This window comes from Malurus melanocephalus, unplaced genomic scaffold (genome assembly GCF_030028575.1).
Source record: "Malurus melanocephalus ecotype Western Australia unplaced genomic scaffold, MMel_1.1 scaffold_288, whole genome shotgun sequence".
Classification (NCBI taxonomy): Eukaryota; Metazoa; Chordata; class Aves; order Passeriformes; family Maluridae; genus Malurus; species Malurus melanocephalus.
Genome location: NW_026623520.1, coordinates 364,551 through 379,854, shown reverse-complemented (window position 1 = coordinate 379,854; position 15,304 = coordinate 364,551).

Genomic DNA, 15,304 nt, shown 5'->3' with positions numbered 1-15,304 from the left:
TGCTGTTATGATAAGGAAATATATGGAAAGTTTTAACAGAATAGGATCTCACTAACCAGAGTTCAAACGCTGAACAGAGCTGGTCCACTTTTTTTTTTTACACTCACCCCCAGGACACCTTCAGACTCTGTAACACTGTCCCACCTCAACATGGGAATTTCTTCGAGACCTGGAATTATCTTAGCTGACCCAACAGGTAGATGTTCTTGTCTCCACCAAGAGGAAAAATCATCTTTTACGAGTTAGAGGCAGTGATAGGGCAGAAATAGTTTCTTATAGGAACAGTCAGGCTCTGGAGCAACAAGACTCATGGCCAGTATTAACAGTAAAGATAAACCCAAGGCAGGGTGCAAAGCATTATACGAGTTGCATGACCTGCCTTTGGTAGCCTTGTCCCAAAGGGCACCTGGCTCCCATATATCCTGCTCTGGTGTGGCTAGTCAGATGCAGTTTTTCTTTTGCCACACACATGCAGTGGGTAGAGATTTTGACCAGGCAATATTTTGTGTTTGCTTGCTTCTGTTGTTCCAAAAAAAGAACCCCAGGAGGCAATCAGAATTTTTGGTTGGGAAGTGGAGATAAAATGGCAAGAAACTGAGCCTGATAAAAAACATTCCAAGCTTATCTATACCACAGGCTAGTATTAAAGAGACCAGGCATAAGTGCTGCTGTCCTTCAATATCAGGTACAGACATTAAACATATTCTAGTAAGTGGTTCAGCAAGACTTCAAGGTTGGGCAGGGTCTTTACTTTGCTTTAAAAGTAAGTTTTAAAAGTAATTCAAGRAGAATTAAGGATTCTTACTGTATTTATTTTCTGTGGTACTGAAATACAACCTGTCCCTGATAACCCGGGTGCTAGGAAACTTTTTTATACTTGCTTCTTGATAATGAATTATGCTCACCTGAGGAGACAGGAAACAATTCTTTGTTGTCATTCCTGACAAAATCAGTCATACTTGTTGGTTATCAAGTTCCTATGTTCTCTCTTTGCCACTGATTTACAGGATAAACAAGCACATGGAATACACAGTAAGTATAAAAGAAAATGAACAAATGAATCATCCTCTCACTCTATTTGGAGCTCTTCACAAAGCAGAAAACGCCTGAAGTATGCAATAAAATTATTACAAAATGCATCACACACACATATATCTACTGAATTATATGTTTGTATTATCACAGCACTTCAGTAAGTCCAAGCCACGAACCTTGAGAAGCCACTTCAATCAGCATGAAAGAAACAAAAAAAAATTAYTCTTTTCCAGGGCAATTACTCTGAGAAACGTCTCAGATGTAGAGTGCAAAAAGTGCTTACAAGCAGCTTCCCCACAGCTTAAATTATAGGAGTACAATTTTACTGCACTTACAAAATGATGTTAACCTACTGTTTCGAAGTCAATTACGAAAGTGGTGAGGAATTGGATTATGATTTCGACAGGAAGCCATGGGCAACTGAGCCAACCCTCAATAATTTCTCATCATTCTATATCTAAAAAGCTAATACTCTTCTGCTCTTGCAAGTTAAATTATTTCATTGTGTAGTAGTCACATGCCTTTGTCTCACATCCCAGAAGATGGCAGCAGTCCCACAGTACTTCATGGATTTAGAGCTGCAATTGCTCCGTAGCCTTGTCTACAGCTTTCTCTAKTTAACCACTAAAGAAGTAAATATTCCTAATCATAATTTGGCTATTAACATGGAGTTTGTACTTTACAATTCACCACCTATTACCAGAGGGTGGATATAATTTATTTTAGATGAAACTAAAACSGAACTAAACTCACTTGTATTAAAACACCTTATTAACAACCTTCTAAAAGGAAAAATGTAAGGATTTAAAAAGCACAATTACCTGTCTCAAACACTGTTAAGGCCACAGAAAGMCTTTGCCAGGGAATAAGCGACTGTGTGGCACTGACTCCTGGCCTGGCAGAGGTGAGATCTGGCCAATGCAGCCAGGCAGAAATTGCCACTGTGGCAAGTGTATAAAGAAGTTTCTGCTCATATGCACACCACCAATCAAACAAAGATCGCTCCAAGTTGTGGGATAGAAGGTATCTGTGACCACTGAAGCCCCTCCCTGCCAAATTTGCTTTCGTGGATACCTGGAATTGGTCTGTAAGTTAAGCCACTGTGATGGGAAAAGAGATCTTTGAGATAAGGTAAAGGTGGTCCGGGTGCTATCTCACCCTAGTGGGAGGTTAACAAGGCTAGGGGAGRTTAACAAAGATGGAAGAGCAGAATGTTTCACTGAACATGGACACAGAAAATGCAGAATTTATAGGTCACAAGGAAAGGCAGCCAGCAACTGTGCTGAAATCAGGTCAGATTGGGTAAAAGGTAATTCTGGCAGAATGAGATAGCAATCACCCACTCACAGCCCACCAATTCAAAAATGCCACCAAACCAAAAGAAAAGAAAGACTGAGCATGGGACCAACGAGCATTAGAATTGAGGGACTCATTCAGTCAATAGAACAAGAGAACTGTGCAGCCAATGAGCATTAATTCCGTTTTTTGCTAAAATGTATAAATAGTGAAAAGTTTTGAACAACCTGGGGACCCCCACCACTGAGAAGCCCAGGGTGAAAAAGCACCAATGGATCCAAGGGTGACTGGATCCAAGGGTGATGACTATCTTCTGCTTGATCTCTCTCTCTCTCTCTCTCTCTCTCCCTCCTCCATGTTTTTTTGATTTCTTTTTATCTCTCTATCTCACACATACTTTAAATAAAATCTGTATTATTGTTTTTGATATATGGTCTTGTCTGCACCTTAATTCAGGCATGTACATTTCTCACTAATCAGATCATAACAACATGCAATACTATTTTTTTTGTATTTACCGACACTGAGAAGATATTAAAAAATATTAAAAGTTCTGTGTTCATCTTAAATACTRCAGTCTGTTTCTCCAGCTCTTCCACAGAGGTTTAATAGAAGCATGAAATAAGTGAAAGAACACTGAATAACTGATTTAAAGAATCAGACAAGCAAACAAACAAACAAACCCACAATATACTTTCTCAGATTTGCTGTGAAAGTTTATCAGTTCATTTAAACAAGGCTGGTTTGTTTTTTTTTTTTTTTTTAAAGGAATTAAGCAACCTGAATTCATTTCTAGGACTGAAACCAGAAGACACATGACCTACATGCTATCTTCAGGCTGTCTCATGCACAATGTATAAACATTTTGGCACCTAAATCAGTCAGAAAATTTTCTGAACCTCTCTGTGAAATCACCTAKCACCAGAGAAATTTTTGTATGTTCTTTTCAACACAGAGAAATATTTGGCCATCAGATCATAGCAATCTTGCTTATCACTTGGAAATGTTGACACACTAATACATTAAATTTTACTTCGCTATTTAGTATGATTATAATATCAGTCAGAGGGCTTAATTAAAATGTCTCTGTCAGCTACATTAATGATGTGTTATCAAACTGAAACTCACATGGAAGGACTTATCTTGATTAGTCTAAAATTAATTCTATATTAAAGGTACCTTGGAAGTGATTTATCTACAAGAGAATAGGGTAAAACTTCTACTTTGAATCAGGGGAGCATGATAGGGATGAAGTTCAATTTTAATAGTTAAAATGCTAATTTTAACACATGAAAATCATTATACTATAAACAATCACAGGTGTTATGAGAATAATGGGCAGAACATGTTTAAAACTGTAAAAGCACGTAGAGGCTGTGTTTTTATAATGCAGCAAAATCAGTGTGTGTAGTTCCTGCTCCTCAGTCCTCTCAGTCCTGTCTCTTCTGACTCCTTCAGAAAGTCTACCTAGCAGATGTGCTGGTACAACTTTTATGGAACATTTCATCATTGCAAAGATCTCCCTTAAAATAATCAGTTCTCACAAGCAAAAGTGTTACTTTAAGCTGGTATTTTCATTGGTCTTCTGTGTACAAAACAGGAAGACTGGGGCAAATGAGGGAGAGCAAGAGACAGCAAACAAGCAGGCACMACAGGAAAATCAGGTGACTCTAAAAATGGCTATGCTGCAGGGCAAAGTGTGCCACGTACCTCTATCTAATAGGGCATATTACCTTGGCAGTGAGAAACAGAAACAGCTTTCATTGTCTGTTTTCTCAGGGAAAAGCTCCAATGGAGCCAGCATAGTTGAACTGGTGTGAAAATGGAGCTATTTAAAAATCGTGTAATAATAACTGTGCACAAGCAAAATCCAGTCTTTTGGGAGATRTGCAAGCATACTCTGGCCCTGTGTGCCTATGGCTCAACAGGACAGGTTCTGGCACCCAATGATGCCACTAGAACAGCCACAAAGCTGCAAATAGGAGAGCATTTGTGATGATTCTCCAAGAAGAAGGTTCCTAGGCACTGAAGACATCTCTATGCCCTGCTAGCTTCCCATGAAAGACTGGGYTGGAGGACACCACCACAGTGTCTCATTCCGCTCACACCCCAGACTGAATGCATGATCCAAACTTTACTTTCAAGTGCAMGTCAGGTTCAGGTGCAGGCATCTATCCCACCCTTCACCCTCACAACTAAAYCAAAAATTTTAAACCATCCCTCAAAGATGGGTAAACAACCCACTGTCACACCTTATTTTAGTTTTTGAAAGGCTGCATTCCACAGCACACATTCCACAGCTGAAATAGAGAATGGTTTTGAATAAATGATGTCTTCATACTCAAAATATCTCAAAAAGAAATAGTCAATATTTCAGCATAACTGCAAGGTTCATCACTTACATTAGACTTTCTTCCCAAACACTCATCAAATCATTAAGAAGCAGAAGTCAGAGAACCAATCTCTGCAGGGTGTCATGAGAAACACGGTCATTCAATAATGCTTTCTTATTTATAATTACTATTGGGACATGTCATTCAGTCCTAAATTCATTAGTGCCACATTGATTTTGTATAACGCTGGATAATCAATTAAGATGCCATGCAACACAAAGTCAGATGCCTTACAAGAACAGTCTACCACATCAAAAATATTACCTTTATTAACCAACATTGCAACCTCATAAGGAAGTGACTCCACAAGCACCCATTCTATCACTTTGCCCAGGATCAATCAAACCTGATGGATTAATCACTTTTTGTATTATCTTATTCACTCTTCTTGACTCTGGTGCAGTGCTAGTTTTCTGCCAGCTCGGGGAGCTTCTTGGCCAAATGCTAGATTAAGCCCTTTCTGGACTGTTGTCTTAAAACCTCTGTCTTTGTTCATTTCCCTGTCCTGAACAGCAATTTAGTTACAACATGTTTACTCATCATTCTTCAACAGAAATACATCTTCTCTTTTTTTTTTCCTAACTGCAGAACATAAACATAAACAATATAAATATAAATATAAATATAAATATAAATATAAATATAAATATAAATATAAATATAAATATAAATATAAATAATATAAATATACATATAAACTTTTGAATTGTTTCTGTGAACTCCACAATGCCTACCTAAAAATAAGCCGAAACTACTGGTGCATCACATCCTCCTTAAACATGTCTTTGCACTGTCCTTAGTGCTTCTGAAATGTGGGGTTTTTTTTTGCTCAGTACATTTTAAGGCAAGGGAAACTGTTACCAAGTCTGTGTTCCAATTTGCTGTGAAGGTTTGTGCCATGCAAATGCCAAAWGGGATAGCAATGCCTGGAGACGAACCAAAAGTATGTCATAGCTGTGCCAGCACAGAGAAGCAGCTGAATGTCTGTGCTCTGTTCACACAGGGTGCACCTTACCCGATATGTGTGCATACAGCCAATACATGCACACCTCAGGGCTGAACTGTCCTGGCCTCTGTGCATGGAATTTCAGATAACTTGGTTCTGGAAACTGTATACATTCGCAGAATGAAAAAGTATGGTTGAAAGAAGTGGGGATAAAGAATCTGCTGTCTGCCGATGTTCTCAGCAGCTCACTCATTTTTCCATAGAACTCACTTTTTCTTTTAGCCTATCCTCTGCAAATTTGATCATCTGAAGTTTGTATTGTCCTGCAGTAGTAGGAAAATGTATTTGATTTCATAGAACTTTCTTAGTATTGAAATAGTCTTTAAATTATAGAAGTAATTAAAATATTGTAAAAATTTTATTTGCTTAATTATTTCTGTGTGTGCCTATGGAGATATTATTTATCAGATATTTGGCCCTTTTAAAATAAAAATTAAAATCATTGTCTTGCAAAAAATATATGAAAATCACACCACACAGTAGATTTCTAAAACCTCTACCTCTGATTCTCGTCCAATTTTCCCACATCAGTCACACAGCTGTCTCTTTTACTCCACCTGYTTTGCCAAATACTCTGTGAATGATAACTCAGCTTTTAGTTATTACGTATTAAGAAAGGCATTTTTCTTCACTTCTACCTGGAAGAAAAAAGATGTTTCCATACTCTTCAAATAAGGAAAGGTTTTTGAAAGGAGTATTAAAAAAAAGTTGCAACAAATCCATACAAATTCAGCTAATAAATCRCCATAGATGTTTGCATGTATAATCACTGTGAAGTGAATGGTGACCAAAGATAGAACAAATGTTGGATTTGATGACCTTGGTGATTTATTCAACCTTAATACTTTCATGTTTCTATATCATGGCCAAMGCAAATATGTTCTGTAAAGTGTACAAATAAACAGGCAAGTCATCTTCACGTTGTACTTAAGGAATCAAGAGTTGTAACACAGGGTCCTCCTCATGTTCCCAGCCCAGAGTCACCTTTATTTCCAGCAATAAAAAGGAGGTTTAGCTAGCATGTACTTCTGCTGCTTTTTTTTCMCCCTGTGCCTACATGTGAACTAGAAGAAAAGGAAAACACAGGGAATTTGATTTTCGTAACACCACTACAGCTGAAATAAACTTGCTATTGCACWGTCAAACCAGAGTCTTTTACAGGAATTCCTTTGCACCACAGAAAGGAGGCAAACATCCCATTAYATTAAACATTAATTCACAAGTGCAGAAATCTCAGGGGTAGGATTTTGTTACTTTGAGTGTACAAAGTGCTTTTGTCACGGTAATCTCAATTGTTATAAATGGAGGGAACTTCRCTATGCAGCAATGGAAGAGTCATTATTGGTTAAAAGCTGAAGCATAGAAGTTGTGTCAGCTGACAGTGAATGACTGATGGATCAAAGCATCTGAGTAGGGATTCCCACTTTATTAGAAGTTTTTTTTTATTGGCATCATGAGAAACTCCCTATTACCTTAGGTAGTCTTGGGTGAGTATTTAATTTGTTCGCATCACAATTCCTTGATCATAAAATTGAAAAACACTAAGCAATGCTTGAGTAAATCACATAAAATTAGAAAAGTCATTTACAATGAGGTAATTAATAGTCAGTGTTCGTTTYTTAATAATTAGTGTCTTGATCCTGATTTTCAAATGACTTTCTAGGTTGCACATAGTGCTCTAATAATTTGGACCAGTTATTGCATTTCATGCACTGTGCACCTTATTTGTTTCAATTATCTGTGGAAAGCAAAGAAGTCCTTTCAGATTTTTTGATAGTGAAAGTAAAATTAAAATCTAGTTGTTGTTAGAGATTTTTGCTTTCCTGCAAGATCATATTTAGCTATTCTAGTATATCTATACACTTTTAAATTCTTAGTGCCATGAAGTACTAAATTAGAAAATCTCTCAAACCACCTCTATTGAAATAGCAATTTGGATGTTTCTTAAAACAATCTCTGGTGCAATTTATTATCATATGCCTAAATTAATGAAGGCTCTGAGGACAGATGAAATATCTTTCATTTYTAACCAGTACAAGATCACATACAAGCCATAATCCCAGAGCAGCCATTTACAATCCCACTTTTCAAGAGTAGTTTGGTTACCTAATATAGTCATACATTAGCTTCAGTAAATATCTCCTAATTGGCTTAGAAGCTCAATTTTCAATCTTTTATGATGTAATTCTATTAGATACSCATCCTAGCACTATTTTCTTTGTTCCTTCTGCTGACAGGAATTTTTTTCTCCAGCCACTGACTCTCATTTTCAGGAGCCAACTTTTTGCATGGCTGTGTTTGGGAGCTCTCAAATGYTGTCCTAATAAGAAAGGGTAGACAAAAAAAAGGCTCTTCACCTTCATCCTAGGAATAGTAGAACTGTTATKTCTCTGCTGTTAGACAAATTAATTATATTTCTCTGTGATAGTGCATCCCCCTGCATCAATCCTCAGGCTGATCTCCAATTTCAGGAATGCTTTTTAAGCCAGAGCCTTTATTAATGGCTCTTATGCAGTTAAACTCTCCTTGAGCTTACTGGAAACACTGTCTGCTCCCAGGAACTCCTGTTTTCTAATGGGCTCCCATTTTCTAACAAATAACATCCCTGGTTTACATGTAAATCATTCTAGATTGATTCTAAACTAATTTTACTTTGTGCGCTTTATGCACATAGTAAGTAATAGAATGAACTTCATCAAACTTTGTGCTTTTGAAAATTTACATTAAAGCTGATTTCGTTGATATTTTGGTCAGTGTTTCTCTAAGCAACCTAGACCACTCATTCACAATCCTCTCTTRTCTTTCACTTGTCAGAAGTTCCTTTCAACTGCTAATGACCTTCACTGCTGCTTTCCCATTGTCACTTATGTAATTGAAAGTCCTTTTTAGCAGTTAATTTTACTTTAGATACCTCAGTATCTGATTTCTTGTTGTAGAAGTCCCTGACTATAATTACCTTTCTGTCCTTTGATTAAAGCAGCTTTTGTAACCTAAATCAGTGTGGCGACTTTTCCTGCAATAAGCTTGACAACATCATGTATGATTGCCATTTGTTACAACACCTTCTCCTTTCCTTGCAATTACTTTCCAAGGTTCTCTCACAGAATATCTGTCTTCCATCTGCATTCTTTCCTTTTCCCTGATTTAACAGATTTGTCAGATACCCTCTCTGGGCTGCCTCCTAATGCCCTGAGGTGAGCCTGGARCATAAAGCTAGCAAGAATACACCCTCAGTTGCCCTTATGCTTCCCTTTTGGACACAGTAGCTGGCCACTGTGAGGCAAAGGCAGTTTCATAGATATAATAACTTCAGCTGCAAGTGTAATAATCTCACTGAAGTAGCCTCCCTCCCCTGTGCTTTAACCCTATGATCTTCTCCCACCAGGCTCAGCAGTAAGGATGGCAGACCCCTACAAAAGATGCAGCATGAGAATTCAAGAGGAAAAAAGAAAGGATCAAGCCTCCTGCACTGAGTCTTAGATCTCCTCCATGCCAGTTTCTTGTCAAAGGATGCTGTGTTGTTCCCAGATAAAAGTACACTGTAAAAACTCTTTTTTTTTTTAAGCTGGACTTACACTGACTTGCTTCCCACAGCAGTTCCCCAAGTACAGCTGAAGCCAGTTACAGTTTTCTATTGCAGCTCTAGAGAGCAGTCAAGACCAGAGTTCAGACTATTTTCACAGTCCTCCTTTGAAACCGTCTTTCCCCATTTCTCATTCTTGATCTGAAATCTTACTCAAAACAGCAACATAAATCGGTTTTCATTATGAAAGGACTTTACATGATTTCACAYTTGTTCCATGAATGACACAGGAGAATAAATATTTTATATCAAAGACAAATCAAGGCTAAATCAGAATCCAGTAATTCCCTGAATATATAACAGATACTGACTAAACAATATCCTCAGAGTGCAAGGATATTTTGCTTGATCTAAGTGTGATCAGAAAGGAAAAGGCTACAGAAAGGAGATCTCATTTTTCCTTTATTACATGTTTTCTATATAGCTTTTTGCTTCATTTGCTGGAAACACAGAATCATAGAATAGCTTGGGTTGGAGGGGCCTCAAAGAAATAGATCCAACCCYAATGATAATGATTACAATGATAAGACATATAATGACAAAGATTATAATKATTATAATGATAAGACATAACTCATCCCAAATGATTCATTTCAGGCTAGCGTCTCCAGGTATTAAATATCAATTATTTCCTATTTTGTGTAGGTAGATAGGTTAGATTAGTCAATTACCCATAAACATTGTTTTGGTTTCCATGGTTACTCAGGTGATTCTGGCACTTTTCTTCCACACCATTGGTTGCCAAGGATACAAGTTGTTATAAAATACACCAGCTACAAGTGAAGATTGCAGGGGTATAGTCCTCCTGCATGAGGCAGTTATATGCAATATATCATTTGACACAGCATTTGAAACCTGAGGGCATAATCAGTGGAGTTCTTTGAGTTAACCAACTTAATACATTTGTTATAAGAGGAGAGGATGCTCACCAAATGTAAAATAGATATGACATGACTAGGTTGCCTGAAATAGAGTGCTTGAGTACTTTCTGGGAAAAKATAGGAATATCCTGATTCTAACTGTATTATAGAATTCCAACCCAGGACTGATTAAGTGACATGTCCCAATAGTAATTATAAATAAGAACGCATTATTGAGTGACCATGTTTCTCACAACACCCTGCAGAGATTGGCTCTCTGACTTCTGCTTCTCAATGATTTGACCAGTGTTTGGGGGAAAAAAAGTCTAATGTAAGTGATGAACCTTGCAGTTATGGTGAAATATTGACTATTTCTTYTTGAGATATTTTGGGTATGAAGAGATCATGTATTCGAAACAGTTCTCTATTTCAGCTGTAGAATGTGTGCTGTGGAATGCAGCCTTTCAAAAACTACAATAAGGTGTGACAGTGGGTTGTTTGCCCATCTTTGAGGGATAGTTTAAAATTTTTGATTTAGTTGTGAGGGTGAAGGCTGGAATAGATGCACACACCTGAGTCTACTACATTTGAGTCTACATATGTAGTCTACTAATTTGTATACAGTTAAAGTCAATATTACCTTGCCAACAGGGAAAATCTCCTGCAGCATCTCCTATACAGYAGGTACAGCTAAAAAGAATCTGCAGTATTTGCAAATGTCTACTGCAATATGTAAACTSACAAAATGAGACCAAACTGCCTATAAATGTAAAGAAGGGATAGAATAGGAAGTTCCCCAAACTAGGTTCATATTTTTCTGCTCACAAAATTGCAGAGAGAGGTTTATGTGGGCATTGATAGGTCTAAATATCCGAATTACATTGAAATCATAACAGAGTAGACACAGTTGACCTGTAAACAGAAACTGTGTCTTTAATGAACTGCATTAGATAGCTTGTAAAAAATAGATGCTCTTTGTAATTTTGCAGGCCATATATATCAAAAAAAATAAAGCCATGCATTTTCATTAGAACACGGTTCACTAAGASCTAAGCTTTTAAGTTACTCTTTAAGCACTCTTATCCATGGAACATGCTTCTGTGCTTTGGAAAATAGCTACATGGAAACAACAGAGAAAACATACTGCAGAATTTCAACAATACCCAAAAAGCTATGTAAAGCAAGAATCTGCTGTGCAGTGGCCGCCTAGGGTGGTTTCAGGATATCAGGCATTTCTGATGCCTGTTCTGAGTCCCTTATTTGACAATTCAACCTCTCTATGCTTTATTTGAGTTTGTTTAAGGATACCAAGCTGTAGGTGTTTGAAACCTTAAGCTCTGTAACTTCTTGCCAACAGATGGTATGGAAACTAAGAGCTAATACAGGTTCAAAGGGAACTTGGGTGCTCATGGACTAGAAATACACAGAAATACAACAATCAGCTCACAAGCACTGAGACAAAACCAGCTGAGTGTTGGGCAGATGTAAAAGCTACCATCTTTTTCCCTAGCTGCCTGCTTTTGGCAACAATATAGGACAGGGTACTGCACTGGATGAACCTTTGGCTTGTCTGTGCTTATATAAGAAATACTTGACATGTAATTTTAACAATCAGCTCTCCAACATAAAAGAGAGTAAGAATGAGAGCTACACGAAAGATTCTGCTCAAGATAAAATTACACTGTGAGATCCAAAAACGCTTGAAGCTCAGCCTAGCTAATTGGAAATAGCCTGGATTTTCTGAGCTCTACACATCACCCTGTAACTATAAACAGTACAGGGATATGGTTATAAAAATGGACCATGATGACACCATTTCTTTTTTCAAAAACTTCTATCTGCTTTAATTTCCCTGTTCCAGTCAGCTATTTCTTTTAGGAAGGCTGGTCTTGCAGTACAATTTCTGGTTGAGTACCTTTGTCAGCATGGGCTGGAGGTCATGGAGCCAGCTGAGAAGACAAAGAAGGCAGCAGGGCAAGTAATTTGATTCTAACTTGATGTGTGTCAATTATGCCAGTGTTTAATTTCCTACTTTTCTACAGATTAATTTTAATGTTTGAAAGGACTGATTAATGCTACTGGAACCAACTATTGCAGGCAACAGAGGGAAAGACTGCTGCAGGCAACAGAAGGGGAAGAGCCCCCATCTTACCTCCTGTTTCACCAYGAATGCTTTTCTCCCCTCGCACCACCTGGGACCCAAACACATTCCCTGGGGGCTGCTGGCCTGGCCTTGCTGGGCTTTGCACGGTGCCCTCAGCTGAGGCAGGGGGCTCATCCTGCTCACCAAAGAGGGTGCTCATACCCTAGAGCCATGGGCATGGATGCCCCTCTCTGCTGCAGGAAGTCATGGCGTGATATGGATCACCAAGGACATTCAAATTGAGAAGAGGCATAGTCAGAGTGAAGTAACCCTTCTGCTATGATCAGGAGTCCTGGTCTCCTMCTGGCCTCAATGAGCTGCCCAGGTGAAAAGTCACATCTAGACACAGCSCTTCATTATTTTTGGCTACATGAAGGGAAACCATGAAATGACAACTGGAATAAAATTTTGAAGGACCTATCCTTAACATACCCAGAAAGATTACCAGGAGTAATACTCAGCTTAGAAACATCATTGTAAAGTCTCAAGACAGTAAAGGCAGAAAACTCAGTATTTGATTTATTCATTTATATTCCCAAATAACTAAAAGCTCATAAAATTCTCAGATACGTGCTAGTTTTTATGGAACAGTTCTCAAACATACCAGCTACAGAGAGCTGCAGGGGTTTTTTAAATTTTCATTTTGAAAAGGTTCTGTTTGCTCAGACTTTCCAGGAAATGATGATGATAAAGTATGGTTTAACCTTGTTTGTGGTTTCCCACACTGCAAAACTGTACCTTTCATACTCCTTTGGCCTATGTGGTTTTTTAACAAGGAATGAATCTGATGTTGAATTAAACTTCTCCCTCTAGCTTAAGTGACTGAGAGCATTTCAGCCTAAGAACTGGGACTATGATTTAAGTGATATCAGTGGTATGATATTTGGAAGTCTAATCATTAGGGCCATATGATGCAAAAAAAGACAGTCCAGTTAACTCACAACGTCAGCTCATATTTACTGTCATTTTTAAGGAGTTGCTTCTGTACCAGTTACTTTTCCATATCAATAATGTTGATGGAACAAGTGCTCCCTGTCCTCCTACAGCTTTTTATGAGTGACAATGCCAAAACAATCAAACAGTGCTCACACCTTTTTGACTTGCTTCACATTCTCATCTTCTTTGCCAAGAGGAAAGAAAACCCATGAGGTTTGCTTTCATCACATCTCCAATCCCTCCCTGGTAGTTGCAGCCAAGGTATTCATGGGGCAGGTGGAGATGGGGCGTGGGAATTTACTATTCCTAAGGATCCCAGAGAAAGGGAAAGGACAATAAACTCATGCATTGTCAAAGAATTATCAGTTTACACGCCCTCCTACATTATGGCTACTKTTGTTTATCTGTGTACCTTCTGGACTATTTTGAAAGAAAGGAAAAATGCTATTAATGGTTGGTGTTGTAGGACAGGTTTTTGATTTGGAGAAGAGAGAAAAGAAAAAAGGGGTTTCAGAACTTTGTGTGACTTAGAATCACACCTAAGCCATAGATCCATCTGCTGACTGACTGCTCCCCGCTTTGATTGGCAGCGTTTCTTCACCTTTGAAAGTGAGTGAGTGAGTGCAGATGTAATACTTTTATTAGGTACAAGCAAAGTCAAAACATTTTGTAAGAGACAATTCATTTTTCTAATTACAAAGTCAGGCAAGAAGATTATATTTGGTGCAATTAACTGGTTAGTCATTCTTCCAGAATGAGAAAATATCACATACAGCTTTTAAAACTCTTTTTGAAATACAGTAAAAGCAATCATATTAAAACAAAAAAATTTTAAAAAGGCATAATTGYTAAATATTTTACTGACTACTGAATATTAAGCAAGCACTACATCTTTAATACATTTTAAACTACTTAATAAGTACCCAAATTGCTGACAGTCAAGTGAGAGAACCCTTAAATCAATCTACCTATTATATATATGGCAAAATAGCTGCTGAATATGGCTACTAAAACTGATAAGAAAACACCATAAATATTTTAAAAATATATATAAAATATATAAAAAACCAAAATGTAATACTGTCATGGTGGATGAGACCACCCTGGGGACTKCTGGGGGACCAAACTGCCCTGGGACAGCTGGAACTCAGCGGTGGAAAGACCCCAACAACTCCCTTGAGAATTAGATAGTTCCTTCCAAGAATATGTAAATCCTCCTACCCCGGCTGGACCTAATCTGGTCCCTCACTCCACCCATCCCTTCCCCCATTGGTCATTGTATCYGCTTTGCCCTCTCTCTCTGCCCTGTTCRCTCAGGTGACTGGCCTGGCAGCTATATATCTTGGGGCAGAGAACCTAGCTYGCTCTCTTCACCTCTGGATCCCCTCTGGGAATAAACTTCTGGAACATCCATGTGGATGAGCYCTCTGGTTCTTTGTCTCTGGTAACCTAAGAGCTATAAGCTAACTGKGTGTGTGTGTTAGCCTTTTACCAGCAAGGGTGTTGGGGAATCCTTACTGCACAGCACCAAGGCARTGCTGGCTGGGCTGATCTCCAAAGGCTGCGGAGACACTTCTGGTACATGCAGAGGGATYAGATCACACCAATCAYCACTGCATGATTACATTATAATACCTGAGAAGATATTGAATTGGTTACAACTTAGAATTTGAATTCTTTCCCTGAATCAGAATCCATACGATATTATGGAAACTATCCACCCCACAGGATTTAGATAAACACGGAATACAAGAAATGCAGCAATTCTTTCCTATTGATAATCAGTAATAACAATGGACCTTGATAAAATCCTGTACTGTCAGAAACATTATTTTATTAATACTTTGATTTAGGTGTCAAGAAAAACAACTTCTTCTGAGGATCCAGGCAAAGCTTTTCACAGTTCTACATGAAAATAGCTTGAAATCACTAAAACAGAAGAGATAAAATAAGAAAATATTAAACATCTGTGGATGCAAATAATAGGTAGATGGATTTTTTTTAAAAAGGGGGGGGGGGGAACTAAACCACAGTAATAACAGGAAATCATGT